This window comes from Thermobia domestica, chromosome 1 (assembly GCF_964235325.1).
Source record: "Thermobia domestica chromosome 1, izTheDome1.hap1.1, whole genome shotgun sequence".
In the NCBI taxonomy this organism is placed as follows: Eukaryota; Metazoa; Arthropoda; class Insecta; order Zygentoma; family Lepismatidae; genus Thermobia; species Thermobia domestica.
Window position 1 is genome coordinate 334,730,260 of NC_137454.1, and position 12,340 is coordinate 334,742,599.

The 12,340-nt window shown below is 35.7% G+C and overlaps 1 protein-coding gene and 1 long non-coding RNA gene across 10 annotated transcripts in view; both read right to left on the reverse strand.

The window, feature by feature from the left end:
- Dys (Dystrophin) overlaps positions 1–12,340 on the reverse strand; it is a 1,830,839-nt gene that overhangs the window by 1,506,914 nt on the left and 311,585 nt on the right. The gene's annotated exons all lie outside the window — the stretch shown is intronic.
- LOC145668021 (uncharacterized) overlaps positions 1,304–12,340 on the reverse strand; it is an 18,948-nt gene continuing 7,911 nt past the window's right edge. Inside the window, exons 2-3 of one of the 2 annotated variants that reach the window (XR_014127944.1) lie at positions 5,162–5,299; positions 1,304–1,491 (exon numbers count right to left, since the gene is read on the reverse strand). This is a non-coding gene — a long non-coding RNA (uncharacterized LOC145668021). The remainder of the gene's footprint in view (positions 1,492–5,161; positions 5,300–12,340) is intronic. The other variant, XR_014127945.1, reaches the window with a different exon arrangement.

Here is a 12,340-nt window from a genome sequence, read left to right on the forward strand (position 1 = left end):
TGCAGTTGTTACCACAAGAGGCCTGAATAGAATTTTCCAGAAATAACTTCTCTGTACATTTTAATTAACAGGTATGTTTTTTTTGTTTTTTTTTAATATCGCAATAATTAAAATTATGCTGACAGCCGAAAACGTGTTCGCTCACAAGAGATTCCTACTCAGTACTCGCTATTAAAAATGCAACACCAAGAAGGAGACTGGGTAGCTGCACCAAAGTTCCCAGGCAGATACCTAATAGTAAGTGCAGAATATTCTTAACCGTCCGCTGTATTCGCTGTGACAACGTGGTGACAGCGGAGGCGTTGTGCAGCCATCGACTAAACATATTTATCCTTCCCTGCTCTAGACATTCTGCAAATTTGGACTTTCCGGGATGCATCCTTCTTAGTGCAACATTTTAAGCAACGAGCAGTTTAACAGTCTCATACATTGCTTAAAGAAAGAGCAATGATTCTCAGAATTACTCAGAAGATATATATGCAATAATTTAAAACGGTTATTTCAATCTTTGCAATTCAGAGCACGAAAAGAAGTATAGCTAAAGGAACACTGATTTTAGCCAGATAGTAAACTCAATCACACTCAGTACCATTAGTTGCTTGGTGTTATCCGTAAGTCAGAGATCATGGTATCTCATTTCGTGTAGATTTTTACATTTGTTTAATGCTAAAAATGTATTTTATCGCTAATTGAACCCAGTACCATATATATACCGACAGGACGTACCTTAGTCACAAGGTGACATGAGTGAAACACTAAACTGTTCGATTGACACCTGCGGCCTTGTCAACCCTAGAGAAAGTTACAAAGTGATTAAGTAAATACGGAACATAGTTCATACAAAGTATAGCGATGTATGAAGTCTCCGTTTCATATGACTTGGATAAAGGACACATCTGAAATATCAACAAAGAAATATATAATGATTTCTCTGGATAATTTGGATTAGTCCAGAATTCGAACACATACGTTGGTAAGTCCAACGTTTTTTTTAATATATATATATATACTTCTTTCTTCGGATTCCCAATAAAGTTGACTACTGAAAAGCTGAGTTATAGATTCTATATTAAAACAACTTCGCTAGACATGTTCAGTATACACATTGCCTTACATACAGAACAATACATTAGTTCTTAATGCATGTCTGAAATAATAGTGCTTCGTATAGAATTTTACTTCATCCAATCGTAATAGCACAAAGATAAAAAATATTGCGAGGGATAATATTCTTATTACAGAGAAAAAGAGTTGAAATGACTTAACACTAACATTTTCTTTAAACAGAGATAATATTTTATTCTAATTTATGGAAGAAAGAAATAATAATTTGTAGTACAGTATTTTTATTAGGGTTATATATTCGTACAAAAGAATGTAAATACAATTGGGTCTGTCTTCAGAAAGAACGTACTTTTAGCCACAACCTACACTGCTTCTTTTCACCGTCTTCCAAGCAGAATCCTGGTTTTGTTTTGATGCACGAAATACCTGAAACAAAAATCAGAAAATATTTAAAATATTAAATTCAGTGTGCTTAACTTGGTTGTACTTAACAATACAAAGTATCTTAACATTTTTGAGATTAAATGGACAAAATCTGTTCCGTCAGGTATGGACTTTTGGGTTGCACGTAGAAAAATTATGAAGTGTTTATTGATGCTGAACAACAACTCAAAATGTATTACTATTCAAAAGTAAGTGGGTACCCCAATGGTGTTCGAGGTACCATGGGGTATCTAATGTCTGTATTTTTTAGATATGTGGAAATGTATGTCTCTAAAATGTAGGGAACTGACATTTGTTTACCGAAAACCTCAACTCGGTAAGCCTTAGGGATATTGAGATATGGGAAAATAAAGAGCGACACCATAGAAGTGTGGGGTTTGCGTACTAGGTGGTGCAGTTTTGGAAACGTAATTACGAGGGCTTACAACAACCTCAAAAGTAGTTTCAATTAAATACACTACACACACGCCCTGATGGGGGTTTTCGGGTGTCATGATATTCGCAGAACTCATTTCTAAATATTCTAAAATATGTCTTAATAACGTTTTAAATAACGTTAGAGGTGTGTGTTTACCGAAACCGCAAGTCGGTACGCCTAACAGTTACCGAAATATGATGAAATAAAAAGCGACACCATAGGTACGTGGAGCTTGCATATTAGACAGTACAATTTAGAAAATTAATTAAAATATGACTATCAAGATATTGTCAAATAAAGAGAGGATCCATACAGTTATGGGGTTTTCGTGTTAGGTGGTAAAATTTCCGAAACCGGTCATGGAAAGTTAATAAGCATCAGTATCAATTTCATCTTAAAATAACTAGGTATTTCCATGGAGTTTAAGAACATCATGGGGTCTACCAAGATTAAATTTTAAAAGTTTTGGAAAATATATTTTGACATTTGTAAAGAGTACCGTATTAGAAATATGTATTTACCTAAAACTTCCAGCTAGTACATCTAGCAGCTAGAGAGACACCATACACCATCTTGAAATTTCAGAAAACAATTATTAATCCTAACAAAAGTTAAATAAGATGGTACTTATATGGGTTAAGTGAGTACCTCAGACTCGTCAGTACAATTTCGATCGAAAGATTAATTCAGCTCTAAATTTTCTTTGGACAATTCCAAGCGTTCATCGGGCTCTGAAATAAAGTGAACATTTTTTGTCAATATCTAATATAGCAAGCGAGATATAAGGAATTATGTATTTTATGACGTCGTAAAAATAGAGACCCACATGGATTTGTACTTTTGAGTATTTGCTGTAAGAAGAAGAAATTTCAGAAAACAACCGTATATACCTTAATAGACAATTAAATGGGCGGGGCACAGTGGCTTAGTGGTAGAGTGCTTACCTCTGGTGTATTGGGTTCTTGGTTCGATCCACGGCCAAGTCAGTTTGTAGTGGACATCGTATTCGTGGGTTTTCTCGGGGTACTCTCTTTCCTCCCACCTTTGCATTCCATCAATTCTGTCAACAACATTCACTTGCTTTAATCATAATCTCCCTGAGACTAAAATGCATAATCGTGGGTCGCTACACTGAAATATTTCCTTTTATTTAATTTTAAAATTAAATAGGGAGTTAAGTATGATCGTATTTCTATGGGTTAAGTGAATACTCCAATAGTTTCTGCAAAAAAAAAAAAAAAAAGATTAGTTAAATACCCTACCACTAAGCTACTGTGTCCCCGCCCACTGAATTGTCTATTAAGGTATATACAGTAGTTTTCTGAATTTTTTTCTTATAGGAAAGACCCAAAAGTACAAATCCATAAAGATATCTATTTTTACGTCATAAAATATATAATTCCTTATATCTTAGTTACTATCTTAGATATTGACAGCGAATTTTCATTCTTTTGCACAGCTCGATGAACCCTTGGAATTGCCTGAAGAAAACCTAGGACTGAACTAATCTTTCGATCGAAATTGTACTGAGGTACTGATTTAACCCATAGAAGTACCATCTTATTTAATTTTGTTGCGACCAATAATTGTTTCCGAAATTTCAAGCTTTTATTTCACAGTGTTTCTCCAGATGTTAGATGTACTAGCTGGAAATTTTGGGTAAATACATATTTCAAATACTGTTTACAAATGTCAGATTATATTTTCAAAAGCTTTTAAAATTTAATTTTGGTAGACTCCATGATGTTCTAACACCCCATGAAGATATCTAATTACTTTAAGATGAAATTGCTACTGGTGTTTATTAACTTTCCATGACCGATTTCGGAAATTTTAGCATCTAACACGAAAATCCCATACCTGTATTGGTCCTCTCTTTATTTGACAACATCTTGATAGCCGTTAGTCATATTTTAATTCAATTTCCGAATTGTAGCGTCAAGTATGCAAGCCCCACATACCTATAGTTTATTCCCCCCCCCCCAAAAAATCAGTTCTTTACATTTTAGAGACATGTATTTCCATATATCTAAAATGCAGAAATTAGGTACCGCATTGGAACCCCATTGGAGTACTTACTCACTTTTGCATAGCAAGGTAGAAACGCCAGTGGTTCTCACTTTAAGTTTGAAAACATACTATTTTGTCTCTTCTCTGAGCATCGTGAATCTGTCGGAGCTGTACCATAGTTGGAAAGACTCACTGATCCTTCCTATAGTGACCATGTAGTCAGAATTCAAAAAGGAGTAGCCCTTGAAGGAAAAACAATATTTTAAAATCCTTGCACCAGTAGTCGTCACCTTAAAATCACAATGTTCCAGTAGTAGTCAGGATTTTCTACCAGTGTTCATCACTCAAATAACTTGACAATTTATTCAAAAACGCACTGTGTATCAGTTTAGGGTTGAGAATACAATATAACGTAGTAAGCTTAATAACTTTGCATCACTTTTAGCACTCAAGAAAGAAAATAAAAACGTTTTTACATACTTTTTAAAGCAATTTCAGAAAGAAAAATGTTAACTAAATTCAAAAGTTAACTGTATATCACTTCCACGTTGAGTACAATATTAAATACTATGTTTAATAACTGTACGTCACTTTAAACTCTCGAGAATGAACATCAACGTTTGTACATACATTTTAAAAACAATCTGAGAAACAAAATAAGTTAACTGAATTCAAAATTTAATTATACATCACCTTAAGCTTAAGAATACACTATAAAATGCTGAGATTAATAAAAAATGAAATCTAAGTTTAACGTCCCACGGTTATGCCGGTTAGGATAAGGAGACGGTGATAATGAGAAATGAATGAAATGGTGGAATGAAGAAAGTGGGAATAAACGGGAGAACCCCGAGAAAACCCACGAGCAAGGTGTTTGTCCACCACAAAGTCCACCAAAGAAATATCGAAAAATACAGCAATATCGAAATATAAACAATATCAAAAATCGAAAATATAGAAATATGAAAGAGATAATGTTAAAAAATATGGATATATCGAACAAAAATGGATATATGATCTTGGAATACGATTTGGTGGAATAATGAGGGAGAAAAATAATCATTGATTAAATATTAAATTGAAAAGAAATAAGAGCCTGACGCTCAAATACTTATCTATCCGGCACCCATCTTGATCCCCATAAAATATCATGAAGTGCTTCATTGATTCTAAACCCAATAATAGTAATTTAACAATAAACACAATATATAATTTACTACGCACCTTGAAATGTAGAAATTAATGATTGTAATCCCCAGCTTTCCAATAGACTTTGATTTCTCCAAATGAAGATTCGGATATCTTGTTTCTTCTCAAGCAATAATGGGTTACAATAATCAGTTGCAGTCCAAAGCCAAGTCACTAAGTTAAGCATAAATATAAAAGAATTCATTAGTTAGATGCATACAAAATCCTACGCATGTAAATCCGAATCTACTTGTATTAAATTGTAAATTTAAACAAACTAAATTATACTACAGTTATAGTGACATCAAACATACATTAAATAAGGTATACAGGGTGTCTCAAAAGTCCCCTGACATAGGGTAACTGTTATTATCAGAGTTACAACAGAATGTAGGAGGGAAAAGCATATCCAATTATGATGTTTTCAATCTAAAGTGAAGGAATTTTTAAAATCGGATGGCCCGTTTGCGCTGTACACTCTCTATGCGCCCAATGTGAAATGAAAATGCAACGTTGCCATTTACCTGGATCCACAACAGAAGTGAGTGAAGTTACTGTCTTTTACGCTAACATGTCGATGGCCAGCCCCCGTTTCAAACAGTAACTTCATTCACTTATGTCGTGGGTCCAGGTAAATGACAACGTTGAATTTTCATTTAAAATTGGGTGCATAAAGAGTATACAGCACATTCATCTTGTCCGATTTTTTAAAAAAGTGTTCACTTTAGATTGAAAACGTCATATTTCGAGATGTTTTTCCTCTTACATTTTGTCGTCAGGGAACCTATGTCAGGGAACGTTTGAGACATCCTGTATACATCATAAGAAGTTCCTTTCTAAATTCTACACGGATGTGGTTTCATTGAATGTGAGGTGGGTGATACACATTAGGCCTTTTGGGAGTACGTCACACGGACGACCGTAATTTTGTGTTCAAAATTTTTATGAACTGGTGGGATATGTGATACATATGGCCACGGGCTAGAATTTTCTCAGTATGTCAAATATGCAATCAGATTTCATGCAATCAGATTCCATGCTTAATTTGGTGAAAAGCTATTGCCAATTGAACGTTACATTTACCTCTTTCTTGCAGATGTTGAACCATGCCGTTAGCACGTGAGGAATGGATCGAAATAATCAAACTGTGGGGCAGGAGGAGTATATGTGCAGTGGTTGCCGATTGCAGAGTCATCCACAATATGACTCTGTGTCACATGTTTCAGTGTCACAGTAATTAACTAAATTTGAGAAGACGGGCACATTCGTGAACATACATCGTAGCGGTTCAAACTCGCGGGACCTTGTTCCTTCCCCATTTTGAACCGGTACATGAAAATGCCATTTACTCCATGTTTGCCTGCGCCGATTTTGAAAATTCCTTCACTAATCGATTTCTCCCGTCGAGTACTACAAGAATCAGTTAAAATCTCGCGGGCCCTTTTTTCTTCCCCATTTTGAACCGGTACATGAAAATGCGATTTTCTTCATGCTTGCCTGCGCCGATTTTGAACATCCCTTCACTAATCGATTTCTCTCGTCGAGTACTACAAGAATCAGTTAAAATCTCGCGGGCCCTTTTTTCTTCCCATTTTGAACCGGTACCTGAAAATGCGATTTTCTTCATGCTTGCCTGCGCCGATTTTGAACATTCCTTCACTAATCGATTTCTCTCGTCGAGTACTACAAGAATCAGTTAAAATCTCGCGGTCCTTTTTTCTTCTCATTTTGAACCGGTACCTGAAAATGCGATTTTCTTCATGTTTGCCTGTGCCGATTTTGAAAATTCTTTCAGTAATCTATTTCTGTCGTCGAGTACTTCAAGAATCAGTTAAAATCTCGCGGGCCCTTTTTTCTTCCCCATTTTGAACCGGTACATGAAAATGCGATTTTCTTCATGCTTGCCTGCGCCGATTTTGAACATTCCTTCACTAATCGATTTCTCTCGTCGAGTACTACAAGAATCAGTTAAAACCTCGCGGTCCTTTTTTCTTCCCATTTTGAACCGCTACCTGAAAATGCGATTTTCTTCATGTTTGCCTGTGCCGATTTTGAAAATTCTTTCAGTAATCTATTTCTGTCGTCAAGTACTACAAGAATCAGTTAAAATCTCGCGGGCCCTTTTTTCTTCCCCAAGCCAATATTTTTTGTATATTTTGAATGTATTCAAGTATGGAACAAAAGTATTATATAATTCCCTTAGTAGGCTTCTCAACTTAATATTTTTCAACTTAAATTTTATTTTAATTATTTATTTTCTTGTGACTCAATATTTAATTGCAATCGTTCATTGGGGAGAAGGGTGGCCATTCTCAAATATATAAATATAGTATTCTGAAAATTTATGTGTTCTCGTACTATTAGTTTCTTCCACTAGACCTGGAAATTGCAAAATTAATACCTGGAAAACCTGGAAAATTCAGGAAAATTGAGTTCCATATTTATCTATGAACACTGCTATTTACAATTTTTTTCGAATAGGGAGAACTGTACAAAAGGGTGTTTTGGGAATGGTATAACAATAGGTTTCTGGGAGTGTTGTTCGAAATGAAATCTTTCTGGGAGTGTTGTTCGAAATGAAATCTTTAAGTTTTACGTCCCACTATTATACTGGCTAGGCTAAAGATAACGGGGTGTTGTTCGGTGGGGGTCAATGTTGCAAATTTTGGGTAAAGTCGCTAAATAAGGGGAATTCGACCTCAACGATAGCGTAGGTTGACCATAAAATTTTCAGTTAAAAACGGGACAGGTTCTTGCAACCCTAGACTTTTAGATCTACCTTTGTTCTTATCAGTGCCTTGATATCAGATTTCCTCCTCTCTCTCTTTGTTACAGAGCGGGTACTTATCAAAAAGGAAAGACACGTTGAAATTTGTTCGACACACAACCAACTGCTAAAACCTCTGCTGCCTTTCGAGCAGTACTGCGAACTATAGAGTATGTTTAATATAGGGAATTTCAGTTCAATTTTTGCCGCTTTGTTATTATTTATACTTTTAAAAGGAGTAAAGGTATTGGGTTTGTTATTTACTTCTTTCATTTACATAAAACGGGACGAATACTACTTTTTTCCATCTACTGACGGAACGGCCGCGACACGCCCCTAAAACGGGACTGTCTCGGTCAAAACGGGACCTATGGTCGCCCTACGATAGCGACAAAAAAAAATTCCGATTGGAGACTTTTTTGGGTGATTTTTAAATGACGATTTACCTACTTACACATTTAGCGACTTTTTGCTGCAAACAAAATGTTCATCTGTAGAGAAGCATTATTAGTTCAAAACAGTTTTTTCTGTTTGTTTGTTTTAATCAGCGCAAGTGATGAAGAGTTTGAAAATACAGCGTCAGGGCCGGCGCGAGGGGGGATCGAGCCGTGCCACCGCCCAGGGCGGCACGTCTAGTGGGCGGCAAAATTTGAAAAAGAAAAGAATATTATTAAAATATAATGCTTCGTAATAGGCCCACATGGAAAAATAAAATTGTGTTCCCTGAGAATGTAATTTAAACTTACTTCACTCAGATTCAGGAAATTCAAAGCATTCCCCCTCATTTTCAATTATCAAACTACTAGCCACAGGTATCTCGTTCAAGATTTCCCTTGCAGCAGCGTAGATAAGATTTTCAGCTAGAGCGGATAAGATTGTCAAGTGTCTTTTATATTTTTTTTTTATTCAGCAATATTCTAACGCTCCACTCCAAGTACGCAAAAGGTACACTCCCACTTGAGACAGGCGGTTCTAGCCTACAGCACCTAGAGACATTTAGGTTTTAGCAGCGAGTTTTTAACCAATTTACAAATTGTTCATTATCATGTCTTATCAACAATATATATAAATATATATATAATTGTTTTTATATTTAAGCAATACAAATCATGGCCGAACACATTAAAAGAACCATGGGAGCGCAAAATAAATGCGACCATTACTGAGGAAAAGATGTCCAAAATTTTTTAAATTCCTATTCTTAGTGAGTAAATTGAAAGTAAAATACTGTTTTTGTTGAGAGCTGCAACATATTATACTATAGTGCTAGACTGTACACCAGATATTTCTGGTACAAAGGATCGTTCGTTTTGTACAAATCACATACAATAATGGAGAATGGCTTACAAAAATTTGCGAACACTTTCTTGGTTTCGTACCAGTAAAAGACATCACTGGTCTAGCTAGAACTGACAGAAGTAATAATTAAACGGCTAAAAGAAATGAACTTCTATCGAAGATATGAAGGGCCAAAGATATGACAATAGTTCCAATATGAAAAGAAAAAATAAATTCTCAAGATTTACATGTTTCTTTACTAAACTTTATCGTTAACGATGTAGCCACAACATCTCAAGTCCACCGTTTCATTTTTTTTTTTTTTTTTTTTTTGTATAGTTAAAAAAAAGTTTTTGACTTCTTTTCTGCGTCAGTTCAACGTTGGGCCATACTAAAGGAACCTATTAGCAGCCTCACTTTAAAACCATTCAGCACCACAAGATGGGAGAGTCGAGTTGATGCTCTGACTTCACTTAGATATCAAATAGAGGCTTATGATACCTTACTTCAAATAAGTAACGACAATATAATAGAATGATCGCCCATGATGTTCTGTGTATAGCAAACCACCTGCGTGGCTTTACTTTCTTTACTCACTCGTTATGTGGTATGACTTTTCACTCCACATAAACATAGTAAACAAAAGTGTGTTTGATCCAGTAGGGTTTCTTTAAAACAAATCTGAGAACTTTCAGAGGAGCAGAAATGATGCAAAGTTTCAACCTTGCTTAATTGATGCGATGGAGTTGGCATCAGCATTAGATATGGATGATCCATGGATAGGCAATACAGTGCACGCTCGAAGTCGAAAGAAGAGACAGTTTCAATAGAAGGCAGAAGATGAAGCTATTGAAGATCCACAAACAAGATACAAGATCGATTTTTATTACAAACTTCTAGACGTGATTGTGTTAGATTTAAGAGAAAGGTTTGGGCAATTTAAACATCACAGCGAGTATTTCGATTTTCTTTACGATATAAATAATCTGAACGATATGCCACCTGAACTTTTGTCTGAAAAGTGCCTGCATTTTAATACGCGAAGAATCGAAAGATATTAACCCGTGATTTGAAAGACGAACTGAAACTATTAACCGCTATAATTAAGCCTAAAAGTTCATCAAAAGAGACTAAAATTAATCAAGAAATATGACTTTGCTCCCTATGTCAGTGTTGCAGTTATGATTTGGTTTATCTTACCAGTAACCGTGGCAAGTTGAGAAAGAAATTTTTCGAAACTTACTCTAAGCTTATTAAAAACTATCTACATTCTTCCATATCTCAAACACGTTTAAGTGCTCTAGTGATGATATCAATGGAACATCAATTGGCTGAAACATTGGACTACGCGAATGTGATAAAGGAATTTGCTCATACCAAAACAAGAAAAGTTTTTTCAATTAAACTATGTTAAATTGTGTATTTCTATTGTGTTTTAGTACATTATAAGTCTTAAGCTAATTACTTACTTTTGCCGTAATATTTGACTCACTATATTATCTTTTTGCTCCATACTCTATTGGAAACACCTTTTGATATAAAATAAGCTTAAAAATTAAAATTCTTAGTCGAACTAAAGCATACATTAAAAAAAAAACTGTATGCCCTGCTGTATATCACGTACAGCAAAATCGAGCATACTGAATATTGTGTCATGTATGGAGTCGTTTAAATATTAAAGCATTCGAGAGAGGCAGTTCAATTTTTTGTTTACTTTTCCTTTTCATACATGTTTTTAAATATGGTATCTTACTTTTTCTTAATATCTGAATGTCTTCTGTCAAAATAAGGTTTGTGGATTAAAGGGGCGGCATTTGAAAGTACCGCCCAGGGCGGCAAAACTGCTAGCGCCGGCCCTGTACAGCGTACTCACTACTCCACAATCCTGCATTGTTATGTTACCCTTGCCCTCTAACGAAGAATAACTACAAACTTGATGTCCTTTAGTTCGCCGAGTTTCCGTTGAGAGACACACGTAATACATCATTACCGATAGCAACAAGATTAGCTATAGATGCGTGAATAAAGGCGAAGAAGGTGTTTGTTATATTTGTCCTCTGGGGTCTTTTAATTATTCTGCACGTTTTCTTTTACAAAAAATTGCTTAACGTAAGTACTGTAGTGTTAATTATTTCGGAACTATTTTGACCACAACATGAACAAAAGTACCCGAAACAACCTGAAATGATCTCTGAATTAAAGGATTGGTTGCGCTCTGTTTACAAAGATGTGAATAGAACCAGCGGCGCAAATCTGTCTTCAACATTGGGGGGGGGGGGGGAGAGGGTAAGACCGTTACCATACTTTTTTTGGCGATGTCCAAAATACTTATGAAGTTGAAAAACAATGTTGTGGAGGATCAGAGTTGTCTTTAGCGTTAGGAGGCTGCAGATTTGAGGCTTATTCTGGGGGACATCTATTTTATCTCACGTTCCTTTGTAGCAATCGGACAAAAATCATCAAATTTCTCCCAAAAAACACATTTCAAATCGGATTATTTGGGAGAAGTCCCCCTCAGTTCCAAGATTGGAGGGGACATGTATCCGTCATCCCTCCCCCCCCCCCCCCGGGATTTGCGCCAGTGAGTAGAACATATTGTTTAGTTTACATCTACAACTTTTACAATGCTTATAGACAATGAATTTCTCGATTATTTCTTATAGCGACTTTTCACCCAAAATTGGAGTCGTCACCTCTCGTTTCGCAAACTTATTGCCAACATTTTAGAAACTGGTTGCGGGGAGAGCTACAATGGATGATTCAAGTTATTTCGTCGCTTTCGCTGTGAACCTAAGTACAAGATTCCAAAAGTCACATTTTTTTTTGGTTCCAAACAATATGTCTGCTGGGTGAAAGCATAGACTGGAATGTGTTGCCTTTCCTACCTTATCTTTAATCCCATAGTAGCTTCTTTCCCAAAGTTAAAAAAATGCAATTCTTCCTTTCTTAATAGTACTTATTACCCAAAGTATTACGTAAGCATTGTATGTTACTTATGTAGCTCACAGAGCCGCAGCTATGGGCGAGCAAGCAAAGCACGTGTCCCGGGCGCGTGGTTGGAGGGGCGCCTAAAAGAGAGGTTATATATTAGTACTTTTCCTGGCGGTATTTAATACTTTTCATCAGAGTGCGAAATCATGAAATCAAAGTGAGAGGAAAAAATGAAATGA